Source organism: Adiantum capillus-veneris, chromosome 14, assembly GCF_014529385.1.
Source record: "Adiantum capillus-veneris isolate H3 chromosome 14, ASM1452938v2, whole genome shotgun sequence".
NCBI lineage: Eukaryota > Viridiplantae > Streptophyta > Polypodiopsida > Polypodiales > Pteridaceae > Adiantum > Adiantum capillus-veneris.
Genome location: NC_140944.1, coordinates 39,365,515 through 39,379,630, shown reverse-complemented (window position 1 = coordinate 39,379,630; position 14,116 = coordinate 39,365,515).

Below are 14,116 nucleotides of genomic sequence, written 5' to 3'. Positions count from 1 at the left end.
GAAGTAAGCTTCTCTTTGAGATTTTCAAAAGCATTTTGCTCCTTAGCAGTCCATACAAACTTAACGTTCTTCTTAGTTAAGTCGTGTAGTGGTCCTGCTACTTGAGAGAATTTTGCTATGAAGCGTCTATAGTATGCACACATACCAACAAAGCTTCTTAGCTCATGTAGATTTCTTGGGTTAGGCCATGCTTTTATTACCTCTAACTTTGATGGATCCATTCGTATACCATCTTTAGAGATAATATGACCTAGGTATTGAATCTCTTGAAGGAAGAATTCGCTTTTCTTTTGGTTGAGAAAAAGCTTGTTCTCCCTCAATGCTTGAAAAATCACTTGGAGATGTTGCTTATGTTCCTCCAAAGACTTGGAGTAGATGATGATATCATCAAAGAACACTCCAATGAATTTGTGGTATGGTCTAAAAGTTTTCTCCATCAAACGATTGAACGTAGTTGGTGCATTAGTCAAGCCAAAAGGCATGACTAGATATTCATAAAGACCAAACGTTGTGCGAAACGCGGTCTTTAAGATATCTTCATCCACTATCCTTATTTGATAATAGCCACTCTTAAGGTCAATCCTACTGAAGTAGGTAGATCCTTGTAGCTTATCAAACAAATCTTCTACCCGAGGTACGGGAAATCTGTTTTTGATAGTGATATGGTTTAGTGCTCGATAGTCCACACACATACGGTGTGTACCATCTTTCTTTTGCACTAAAAGGACTGGAGAACAAAAGGGAGAGGAACTAGGCCTCACCATCCCTTTGTCTACCAGCTCTTGTACTTGCCTCATGATCTCCTCTTGTTGAGCTTGTGAGACTCGATAAGGAGGCTTGTTAGGTGGTGAGCTTCCAGGAAGGAGCTCAATGCGATGGTCATCATCCCCTCATTTTGGAGGTAAGTCCATAGGGATATCATCGATGAACACATCTTGGAATCCTTTTAGAAAATTAGACAAGTCTAACTCTTCTTGATTCCTACCATTTACATTTGATGAAACATTAGTATCTTTTAGAGAATTTTTGACAAAAATCATGTACGCAGAAACTGAGCTCTTCATTGACTTATCAAAAGCAAGAGGATTTACAAGTGGAATAGTGCGACCACGCTCACTAGCATCTATATACATGTTCTTTCCCTTGTAGGTGAAGTAGATTCTCCTTTCAGGGAACTTCATGTTGGCAGCCATGAGATCAAACCATGGTGCCCCTAGGATAACATCCTCATGTTGGAGAGGAGAGATGAAGAAGTCTTCTTTGTTAACATAGCTTTGGACATGAAGCCTCAACTTCCCAATCAAGGGAGTAACGAAGGCTTGTTGTCCCTTGAAAGCTGCATCAGCCACTACTATATCTCCCATCTCAAAAGCTTGAATGCCCAACTTGGTGGCCAACTCCGTTGATATGAAGTTGAGAGTAGAGCCAGGGTCAAACAAGATGAAGGCATCATGCTCTCTTACCTTTCCCCAAGCATAGGAAAGTGATGATCCTTTGCAATGAGTATCCTCTTTTGGAGCTTCGATGGTGGAAGCCCTAGGAGTCTCATTGCGAGTATTCTTCTTGGGGCAAGAACGATAGCCATGTCCTTGCTCCCCACACTTGAAACACTTATGGTCCTTGCAAAAAGCTTCAAGCTCTTCAGGAGAGAGTTTGTTTTTACCTTTGTAAACTCCCTTCTCCTTGGACCGATTGTTGTTGTTGCTGGAAGTGACTTGGGAAGTATTTTGAACATTGATTTTCCCCTTTGCATCATTTTTGCCTTTGTTTTCCATGGGCTTGACATTACGTCTAGCCCCTTGATGGAAATTGATGCGTGAAGCAACCATGGTGTGATGGATTACTTCGCTAATAGTATCAGGCCGTTGAGAGTTGATGTATTCGACCATCTCTTCAGGTAATCCCACACAGAATTGCTGCCTTTGCTCGGCAAAGTCTATCTTTTGAAAGACAGTAGCCTTGAGATGTAAATCCCAAAACTTGTCTACGTACTTGTGGATAGACTCATGAGAGAGAAGCTTCAAGCTGCGCCATTCAGTAAGCACTTTGTCTTTTGTATCGCTTGCAAGGAATTGCTTCATGATGGAAACTCGTAGAGTTTTCCATGTCTTTGGGGCTTCACCATTGCCACGAAGGCTAGCCCACCATTGGAGAGCTGATTTTTGGAAGTGCATAGCTACATGGCGTAGCTTGGAGGACTCTGTGAAGCCGTCGTCTCCAAAGGCCGCATCAAATTGCTGGATGAAGGCCAACACTTTGTTGGTAGCACCAAAGGTGCCATCATAGGTGAGAAAAGAGATACTCTTTCCTCCCTCCTTGAACTTCTTTAGCTTTTGTGACCTTCGCCATGCAGGAAATGATTTGCGATGTCCTCCCCTCTTGTATTCTCTAGGCGAATAGCCATAACTTTCGTCGGAAGAGGAGTAAGGTGAAGAAGACGGAGAAGAGGGTGACCTCTTCCTAGCCCTTTTCTTCCTTTGTTTCCTCTCTTGCCTTTCAGAGTGATGAGGAGAAGGACTATGTGTTGATCTTTTCCTCTTGGGAGGAGTGGGCGATCGTCTAGACCGCCGTCTTCGTGGAGCCACATCTTCAGAGAAACTTAAACTTTCATTGATTTCTTGCTCTTTGGATTCCTCCTCTCGAATGGGAGAGAGTCTTCTTTTGGGGGTCTCTTCAAGAGGCCTCCTAAGCTCTCTCTCCTCTTGGAGAGGAAGGAAAATTCCATAAGCACGAAGTTGTTGAGTAACTTCGGCTTGCAAAGCAGGGTTGCCCATAGCTTGCTGCAACCTAGTGATGAGATAATTCACAAACATGGGAGCATCATCATTAGCACCTTCATGTGCAAAATCAAAGCTATCAATGTTCATTCTACTCTCTTGATTATTGTCAGCCATGTTAACAAAATTTATGTACGTACTTAGTCTATGCTTTGGCAATTCAAAACCTTAGTTGCTACTCCTCTTAGCCTTTGAAAATCGGCTCTTAAGTATCTACACCCACGGCTTGAAGTGGTTAATTATAGAGAGTAGAGGAGTAGGTCTAACATAGCAGAGTTGTCGAGGGCTAGCTCCTTTTGGACTTCTTATGGCTCAATAATGGTAAAGCCGTAGGCAAGTCTAAAGAGACTCCATTATTAAGTCCAAAGCTCCCGAGGTGTGCACCATCCCCCACATAGTGGGCTCAACAAAACCGATAATAGATCCCAGTTCCACTTACCCTAATATAATTAACAACATCAACCATTTATAGGCTACTTAAGGACCTCTCTTCTTAAGCAAGAAAAGAGAAACCAAATGCTCTGATACCAATGTAATGGAATTGTCCTATTTAATTTGAGAGTAGCGGAAATTAATGAGAGTACTTTTGAGAAATGACTTTGTGAGCATAGCGGGTGAACATAATTGAAGATAGCAACATAATCATAGCAATTAGCTAACTTGGCATGAACAATACTTTTGCAAGAGAGAGAATTTAGAGAACATGACAACAATTGAGGACCGGATTTATGTGGAGCCGGTCCCCCCTCCAATAGGCATTTGTATTATGATTTCTCCCATTAAAAGAGAGACTTGTTACAATACAATATTTGTGTTCCTTGTGACCTAGGTGATGCAATGAAGATGGAAAGCTTCATGCATCACAAACATAACATAAACTTGAAGAAAGCTTTAACTATCCCAAGCCTCAGTCCCAAGACCTCAAACACCTTCGAAGGTGGAGAGAGCTAGCAGGGAATGAGGGTAGGGAAGAGGAAGAAGAAACATTTCGTATGAGAAAGAATTAGTTACTCACTTATCATAACTCTTGTTGCTAGCATACATAATAGCATAGTAATGAAGAAGAACGAGATGGCAATCTTAAGCATTGAAGCATGGCTCTTGGTTGGATTTGCACTCCATATCCAAGAGTGTTGGTGTAGGCTCTCAACCTCTACTTGCTTGGAGAAGGAGAGGGAGCTCTTGCACGTTTCATAGCACACAATGAGAGTGTTTGTGAGTGTGTGTGGGTGAGTATACCCCCTAAGCAACCCCCTAGCTTGCTTGGGTCGACCCCCCCTTGTAGCTCATGCTTGAAGCTCATTGGACCCCTCTAGGCCTAGCCAATCACAAGCAGGAGGCATTACAAGCAGCAAGGGTATAGCCTTGAGACAAGTGTCCCCCTTTCCCCTTTGAGAGAGAGGGCTAGATAAATGCTAAATCATTTAATTAAATCTCATAAATTATTATTGGACCCCTTGGGTGGCCAACCAATAGGCTTCAAGCACACCATAAGGGCAACATGAGGAGGAACTTGACAAGTGTCCCTTTTGCTTTCTTTGTACCATGCATGCCTTGTGTGAGTGTGTGGGTGTTCTCTCTCATCCCCCCTCATTTAGGGATCGCCCCCTCCTTGTAGGGATTAATCTTTGACTTTTTGACACCTTAAGCGCCTCATGTATAGGCCCAGTTCCCACCACAAGCTTGTATCATAAGCAATTTAAGCTTGGGTTGGGTTCTCACCTCAAGTGAAACCCTAGCATCTCAAGCATGTCAAGCATCTCAATAATTAAGCACCTCAAGCATCTCAAGCACCTCAATCACCAAGAACCTTAGTCATCAAGCATGACAAGCACCTCGAGCTGGGTCGGGTTCCCGTGCCTCAAGCTCAGCCCTAGCTTACCTAAGGTCACCTAAGGTCAAAGGCCTTTTACACACATTATTGGAGGTCTTCAATGAAGCTAACCCTAAGTCTTATGCTCCATTTGTTAGCATTGCTCTTTGATAGACCATCTCTCATTTGGGCCCCTTTACCATTGGCCCCGTGTTGAGATAGATCTATAAGCACATGTCTATATCTTAACACTTGTTCCCGTTTATTCTCCCACATTAAGTGATCAATTTAATATGAGAAAATCATTTGGGTTGGTTAGATATTAGATATTAGATTTTATGACACATGATCAAAGCTAGCCCAAATTGTACACTCATAGTGCCATCATGTGGTGAGAATGGAGCTTGTTAAAATAACTCAAGTAGTTACTCTCACAAGTCACATTGCACCATCTCGTAAAGGTATCGCCCATATCATAAGATTATTGATAGAATGAACACATCAATTATAACTTTCAAGTAGGGTTGTATGATGAAAAAAGCTTCAAACCAAAGTCCAAGTCATACTGCACTTATAGTTTAGTATATTGACTTCATAAAATCACTTGGAAATTTTGAAAATTTTCTTAGATCGAATTTGGTTTCCCATATCACCAAAAATGCAACAAACAAGGAATACTTTGGCAAAAGTAGCAAACTAGATCACACATTCTTTGCATCCCAAATTACCAAAACTAGTCCATACAATCTCAGTGCCCCATACCACCACAATGGTGAAAATAGATGTTGTGGTCCAACTATTTCATCACTATTGGCATCTTGTACCACCAAAAATGCATTATTGAAGTGATTCATACTGCACTTCCTAATGTGTTCTAGGATTTTCCATAGTCTTTGAAAATTTCAAAGGAGGATTCCCATTCAATTCTATGTTTAGTTTGGTTTGATTTAGAACAGGTACTAAAAACACGCAAACAAGGTATTAGCAAATCCAAGCATGAAGATTTGATATTTGTCAACTACCTTAGTTCAAGATGAAATTGCACGATGGCAACATGAGAAACCATCTTACCCCAAAAAGAGCATAAGATATAGTAAGAAAATACAAAGCCTCTTGACCAAGAACACAAGCTCAAACAACCACATACTTGAGAGTTGAACTCACTTAGGTATGTCCAAACCCTGGTAAATTTGGATCTTGGAAAACATCAATATAAACCTTAGGATTCACAAACATTCAAACCAAGAATGACAACTCCAATGAATTGATATCTCTATCCACTAAACAAAGCATCACATGAGCATATTGAAAGCTTAGAAAACCTTGTTTAAACAAGTTTTTCTTAGAAGCACCTATAGAGCGCTTGTCCTAGTATCATATCAAAGCTACAAAATGCAAAACTATTTCATCTGTTAAGTGGGGGGAAAGAACCCTTGGCTACCTTGTAGTCCTAGTATCATATCAAAGTTACAAAATGCAAAACTATGTCATCTATTAAGTGGCGGAAAGGACCCCTTCGCTACCTTATAGTCCAAGCAAACCATTTATCAAGTAGAATAAATGGGTATTTGCAAGATGATGTTAGCCACATTACATGTGAGATAGAACCCACCTACTCATGCTAGGAAACCTCCTAATGGAACCTTCCAGTATTTGCCAATATACTTGTTTCAATAGGGCTTTGCATAGTACCACCATGTGGTCACAAGAAACTATATAATGTGTGAATGTACTCTTGTATGAAGGTAAGCTCAAAACATGTGGAGAAAAGCTTAAAATAGCATTTCTAATGTGAATTCAAGATTCAATGCAAGATCTTCACAAGATTCAATAAGTTACATCATGTGAATTTTGCTTGTAAGTGATAGTAGAAGCTAGCTCAACAAGGCTCATAGTATTGAAAAGTGACTAAGAAGGCTAGGCAACCATTTTGATGCCAAACTCAATTGGTTTTGAATAGGTCAACATAGCCAATTTCCTCTCACCATGAGGTTGCGCCTCAAGTGTTGAGGCAATTAGCTATGGAAGGTGAAGATGATCACCTCATGGCTATAATACCATGTTGGACTTTGGAGCTCAAAAGCTCACGAGCAAGAGAGGGAAAGAGCAAACGAGAGAGAGAGAGAGAGAGAGAGAGAGAGAAGAGGAATCCAATAGCATTAAAAATCTCTCTAATTATAACGAGGCTTCTACACCCCTTTTGGATAGGTATATAAGAAACAATTAGGCTTGTATGCATGCTTCATGCAATGGGCCTACCTATGAACACATCACTTTAAATCGTGGTTTAGATTTAATCATGAAAATAAGATTGCGATGGCTAATCCAATTGTCGTTGTAATTATATTGGTTAGAAACTTTGAATGCGGACTCTATTCGCGAGGGGGACATTTGAGGCATTATGAGATGGGTATTGGAATGAATAGTGTAATTGTGACATGGCATGGTGGTCCATTAACGTGAATTCATGAATCAAGGCATGTTTCGCAGTGTTCAACATGCACAAGATGCTATAAAATTGTGGTGTCTGTTTTGGACTCACTTTTGCATGCTGAGTGTTTTTTTGCTACCTGTGTGAGCACTTTACGCTTTCTTGATCAACTGTGATACCTACAAGATTTTGTGTAGTCCATCTTTCCTCTCCTACAGCTTTGCAAGCTCCCTGCAGTTAAAGGCATGGCATGAGTGGCGGGGTCAACAAGCATGAAGGCTCTTACTCCTATCAACAATCAAATGATAGAAGTCATGAAGTTATGGCTCAAGCACAGGGGACTATTAGAATACACCCTCATTAAATGAGTGCAGGTAAAGCCTTACCCACATACACTTTTAATTATGTAGGAAGTTGCTACCAATAATAGTCAAGGAGTAGTGCACCTTCATGGCAAACCACACCAACTTTTTGCAATATTGGTTGTAGAAAAGTGTCACTTACATGTTACAGGGGTGAAAACGCCAATAGATTACACGTCAATGCAAGATATGGTGATAGCATATGGGAATCCGACTAGGAACAAGTTTCGGTTGCACGGGTGCCAGGACTTGAAAGTGCAGGAATATCGACAATGGGTCTTGGAAGGAATTCGACTGATGGACAATGTCTATAACATCTCCAAGGTGGCTTATGCAATGATCTCTACTACGAAATTAATAGGTGTGAATTGGGAAAATTTTTTGATCAGCAGGCAGTTGTTTGTGGAGCCAGATGCATGGTTAGTACCATGGACATGGGACAAGCAGTGAGCACAAAAGTGGGCCAAATTTTGCGGTTATTGTTCCTTGAACAAGGGTATGAAGGCCCTCCTTTTAGACATTTTGTTCTTGCAATGACTGATGTGCCGCTATTTGCTCTGGGTGTTCCAATGGCTACTATGGTCTTAACATCTAGACAAGGGGTGTCGAGTCGTTTGACTACTAGCGGTTCTAGTAGTGCATCAAGATCTACATCTGTTGTGTCCACCAGTAACTTGCCGATGGTAACCACAGCTCCTCAATCAGTAGTCACTTCCTCATCAGAAGATAGAATCCAGCTACCCCCTGCTAAATGATGGAAGCAATTGCAAGCTTTGGTGGTAAACCAAGATATTGGTGTTGGAGCAAGCAGTGATGCGGATCGGAAGGTGTCAGTCTCATCTTCTTCTATTACGACAACCTCTATAGTACTGGTGACTATAAGTGTGATTTACACAATGTCCATTGTTGTGTCTACACAGACAGTTGTGCCTCGATCACAACAGTAGACACAAGTATTGGGACCATCCCTACTTTTGTGGAGTCACAGCAAAGGCCGATCGTTTCTAGCCAAAGTGCGAGTTATCCTTGGTTACATCCTTGCTACACACTACAAGCTCAACATGTTATGGATTGTCTTCAATTTGTGCTCCATGTCAATCGGCACTAGCAGGAACAAAGTCAGCCCAAACAACTACTAGCAATACCGGCACAACGACAACAAATCTCTAATCTTGCTAAGCAGAAATAGCGGTTGATGGAGAGACTAGAGGAGATGGAAAAGCAACTGCACCGAGGTGAATTTTGTGCTTTTATTCAAAATAGTGCAAGAAGCAGACTCGTGAGGCTTTGGAAGTGACAACATCAACAGAGGAATAGCAAGCAAACCTCGCGGAATCAGGCGGACTATTCCCATAAACTCGCTGACAAGAAGGCCAAACTTGAATTACTTTCACTCATTGAAGATGATCTAGATGTGGTGGTGTCCTTGTTAAAGGATGACATTCAAGATCAGTGGGAGGGAGAAATAATTAGCTCTCAGGCCTCTACTTGGATTCCCAGCGCTGCCCACACGAAGGGTCAATCGTGTGGGTCATCTCTTGATTTGGTGGATCAGGGTAAGCAAAAGGCTCATGATTTTGACCCAATTCCATAGAGAGCTATTTTTAGAAACCCTGTACTTAATGCACAGAATGCTAACAAGTTGAAAAATGTGGATTTGCACTTCGAATGATGGAGTTAGACCTGGAAACTCTTAAAACCCAATTAATGTTGAGCAAGGAGGAGGAGGAGGAGCTACGAGAGGAAGTTGCCAAGCAGTAGAAGAGAATCATGGTGAAATATAAAGCTCTTTTTGGACATACTGCGTTCTGCCTCAATTAGTGTGCTAACTCTCTAAGTCTTTACAATCCTCCAACTCCCCCTTGGTGGAATAAAGCTTATAACCTGTTAAGGCAGCAGTATTCAAATTATCAACCCTTTGTTGCCTTGCGGTGTTATGTCAACCTTAACTTGCCTCCCCCTTTTCCTCCGCATCCTAATTATTCTAATGGGGACTAATTTCTTTGTGTGTGGGATCAGGTCCTCCATGCGTGCCAAATGCTAGGCCACCAGAAACCTTAATCAATCTATGAATTGGCAAAAGCGCTGATAAATAACGTTGCGACTCTTTTGTATCATTATGTTCATGTGGAGTTATATAGCCAGACACGCTCTACGTGCTGTAATTGCATCTAAGGATGAAACTATGTTTTGATGATAATGACGATGATACTAGTAATGTGAATTCTATTCAGGCTCTTGTACCTTATCTGTGTGTATGTTGTAGTCTTGAATTTTGTATGTAGTCATATTTATACACAAGATAACAAGGTTTAACTAGAGGCTTGATCTAACATGCCCTTGTCAATCACATTACCCACTTGCATCTTCTCAAATGACTCACATAAGACATTGGATAGTCACACATTAGCAGGTAGCTATATTTTGTAGGCAACTTCACCTATCTTCTTGAGTACTCTACAAAGTCCACAATACTTGGGAGACAACTTGGGTATTTCCAATCTTTAGACATCAATAAACACTATTTAGCTCTTAATTATATTTGACCAAGGTAATAGCTCTCCTCTTTTTGTTCACATATCGCTTGTAGTGTGCTTGTTGTCAAACGAGCAATGTGTCATAGATAAATATCATAGAGAAAGTCCTCAACTTGTTGAATTCTCTCTCGAGAACATGTCATCAAATTTGAATAGCATACATTAACATAAAGAACTATTTTATTCTTGGTTTACATATGCTCAAGCTATTCACCCACTCTATTTGACCATCAATCTATGGGTTGTCAAACGGTACTTAAGCTAAGCATCGTACCCAAACATTTGTCTATAGCTTGCCAAAATGACTTTTGAATTTTGGATTGCTAGTGCTAATGACATTATTGGATAGCCCATAAAGCTTGTAAACATTCTCCACAATGGCCATGTTAAGTTTGGAGTTTATGTCGATGAACCATCTTTGTAAACCAGTCTATGACAACCCAAATGGAACCATGTATGCGATTTATGATGGGAAGGCCAACTAATACAAAAAAATTTACAAAGATAGTTTAGATGTCCCATTTGGGATCTCTAATGGACGCACTAGCCCACCTACGTTCAGATGCTCAAATTTTTTTATCTAGCATTTTAAGTAATACAAGATGTATTTTTTGATGTCTTGTTGCAATTTTGACCACTTGAATTTCCATATTGCTAGTACATATGCTTTTCTACCTCTAGATGACATGAACTTGGACTATGGTGACAATAAAATAGTATTTGGCACCTAGTATTTGAGTTTGTGGGTTCATTGCCTGTCAAAAAGGACCATGTGTGGAGTTATCATTTACACTTTCTCCAAAGGAAGAGAGATCTCTTCTTTGCAACCTTAAAGTGTGACAAATCATGCTCACATTTGGCCTTAAGAGATGTGATTAGCTCACTAATCAACTTTTTTGAAGCCAAGAGCATTAATATCCTGCATACTACTTGAAGCATCACCTACTATCACATTATATTGTCCTTTATGTTATCGTGGCTTACAATCATGCTCCTAAGGTTCTCTTCCCATCTTGCCTTTATACTCTCTAGACTCTATTTGAGATTTATAACATTTGATGCGATCATGATCAGATACAATCTCAAACTATACACCATATTAACTGTGTTTCCAATTACACAAGGCGTGAAAATAGCATAAATCTCCCTCTCATTTGCATTATAGTTCAAGTGAGTTGACTAATGTCTTGCTCTCACGAGGTGCATGTCTAGACTTTTAAAGTACCATTGTGACAAATGCTTTATTACTAGCATCTACCTGCAACAAAAAAGTTTGTGAGGATCCATAAGAGCTAGTGCATGATCTATAAGTAAATCTATTTCAAGCTACATTGTTGCTCCTTGCCCCAGATGAAAGCACAACTTTGAGCTCTTAGTTTTCCCATGATGGACATCACAATTGTTGCATAAATCGTTGATCAACTTGTAATAAGAGCAAGCCAACCTAAGGAAAATTTGTAGGTCCTCCACATTAGTAAGTGGCAACCACTTAAGGATGGCCTCAACCTAAGGAAAATTTGTACTTCCTCCACATTAGTAAGTGGCAACCACTTAAGGATGGCCTCAACCTTAGCTAGATCCATTAAGACCTTGCTCAGGTCCAAGATTAAAAAAAAATTATGTCAAAAGCTTACATTTACAAAGGAATGAGCCAATTCATCCCACAAGAGCCAAGTAAAGCCGTGTGCCATCAACTTGGCAAGGGTAACAATCACAACTTCAAGAATTTACCTTCCAAGTTTCCCAAAATTATAGACGATATTTGCCTATGGTACGGCTTTCTAACCGCTTCTCTCCTTGGCATATAGTTTATTCTTGGGGAGCAAATCAAAGCTTTGCAAAGAGGCTCTAAGTGTGTCACTTTGGAAGCATTGTGAAGGAGAATGTCATTGGAGAAAAAGAGGAAAATTTTATCAAGCTATGGATGCAAGCCATTGTCCATAAAGATCATTCTCATCAATATGGTGGCATGTTTTTAAGCTAATCGAAGAAATTCCAAAGGAGTTAGAAGGGAAGCAAAGTGCTTGCCTTTCCTTTTCATTTTAAACTATTTTATACAATAAAATTAGTAGTATAAAAATTCTTAATAGTTTGATATGGATTGTGCTTGATTCATAACATTTCTCCAAATTTCATTCCATGAGGTTGCTTGAATTTACCAGCAATGACAAGTTTGAGAACAATTGTTTTGGTATTTTACAGAGGAGATGGACCGTGTGCATAGTGCACCATTGTATTCTCTACTCCTAATAGGCAATTTAAAGTGAGCATTTCCCAACACATTCTTGTAATTCAGATAAGAATTATGCTTTTCCATTCCTCTTCAAATTTGTAGAGGATTGTGTTGGTAAAACTTCAATAGATTTTCTTGGTTTTTTAAGGGATATAAGAACAGAGGTACTACATCATGCTGAGTCTCCACCCATCCTTACCCTAAATAGACCCCTGGTCCCTATTTTAGGAGACCCCTTTACCATTCATGTGTAGATTAGGGTCGTGTCCACCCCAGTCCTACCTTAAGCCTAACATTACTCCCCCCTTGGAGAAGCCTTTTCGTTTTCAAAAACAAAAGTGGTGTTATCTTCTTAAGAACACTAATATTTTCCACAGTGGCATCCCTCATGAATCTAGTTGCCCATTGGATCGATACACAGCTCAGTAGGATGTTCAATGAAATCAAGAAAAACATCTTGTTTTGCCACATTGTTTTCCCTTGCAACCATTTTGTGTTCAACCTATATCCAACATAGTGTGTAGACTCTATTTATAGCTCACTTGAGTATTTTAAAAGAGCTACCATAACTAAGAGATGTCTAAATGAATAAGTAGGTCTTAGACTTTTTGAAGGTACTAGAACATGCAAGAATACATCTTCTAGACTTTCCATATAGGTGACATGCTAACATAACTCATTAGCAAAGATTAAGTCCTTGACTTGCTATCAATTCTCATCAATAAAAAAACCCCACCATAGTTGGTGATCGTGGTTGAGAACCTGACCTAAACATGAAGGGACTAAACCTAGTGGCAACATGCCTTGCATCTTGGTAAGCAACTCCAAACTAGAGAGGTACCTTTCCAATTGGATTGCGTTTTGCTAATGTATGGTTGTAGCATATCCTTTAGCATGAGATTAACACTTGTAAACTGCCTATCTATCTTTGGATGATTGGCAGTATTGATATTGAGTTGTTTCTCCCCAATAGTTTACATACAATCTCCCAAAAATGAATGGTAAATGTGGATCACAATGATTCCCAATATTTCTAAGTAATCTATATAATCAATACAAATTATAAAAAACAAATAGCATGGTTAATGTTAGAGATTGAATAGCGGATTGAATAAACTATATAAAGTTTAATCAACTTCTCTACAAGCACCCATACTAAGCCATGACCTCTTATGGTGATTGGTAGATCCACAATAAATCTCATAGAATATTGCAACTATAGTGTGAAATTCTTCATAAGCTATTAATTGCATGAATTTGCATGTAGCTCCAAATTTGCCTTTGCTAAACTTTGGGGCTCATAACACCTGGTGTGTATGCATTTAGCAAAAACTAATATGAACCTGCATTTTCATGACTACAGTTGCCAATGCTTAATGACAGATGTACGCTCATAGCACACATGGAAGAGGAGGGTAAATAGTTCCATGAAAAGAAACTAAATCCTTTCCACTGCACGCTTGTAAAAGCGTTGCTAAAATACTTGGACCATAATAGAATGTGATAATTAACCACACTTAGGCACAAACAATGAAAAATATGCATTAACAAAACATAGCCTTGCTATACGCGTAAACAACCATCCAGTACGGCACCCCAATCTAAGAAAAATAAAATTATTTTCAAAAGATGTCAAATGCATAAGTAAAGGGTGAGCTTAAGAAATGAAAAGCCAAAAGACTTATCATCTGCTATAAAAGAAGTGGTCAACTATCCATTTCTTCCTTCTTCTTTCCTTGCCTTTGCTTTTCTTTAGCGTTTAGTTTCATTACACTATGTAAATGTAAATGTAATTAATTTAATTTTTTTGAAGCCATTAGGAAAGCCATTATTTATTTTAATCGTAACAAGTCTTGCTTGGTATCCAACAATTTCTAGCCATTGAAATTGTTTGTGATACTACTTGCTCGAAATGGTCTAATAAACAGATTTCACCGACACCCAAGGACTTCATCGCGACACA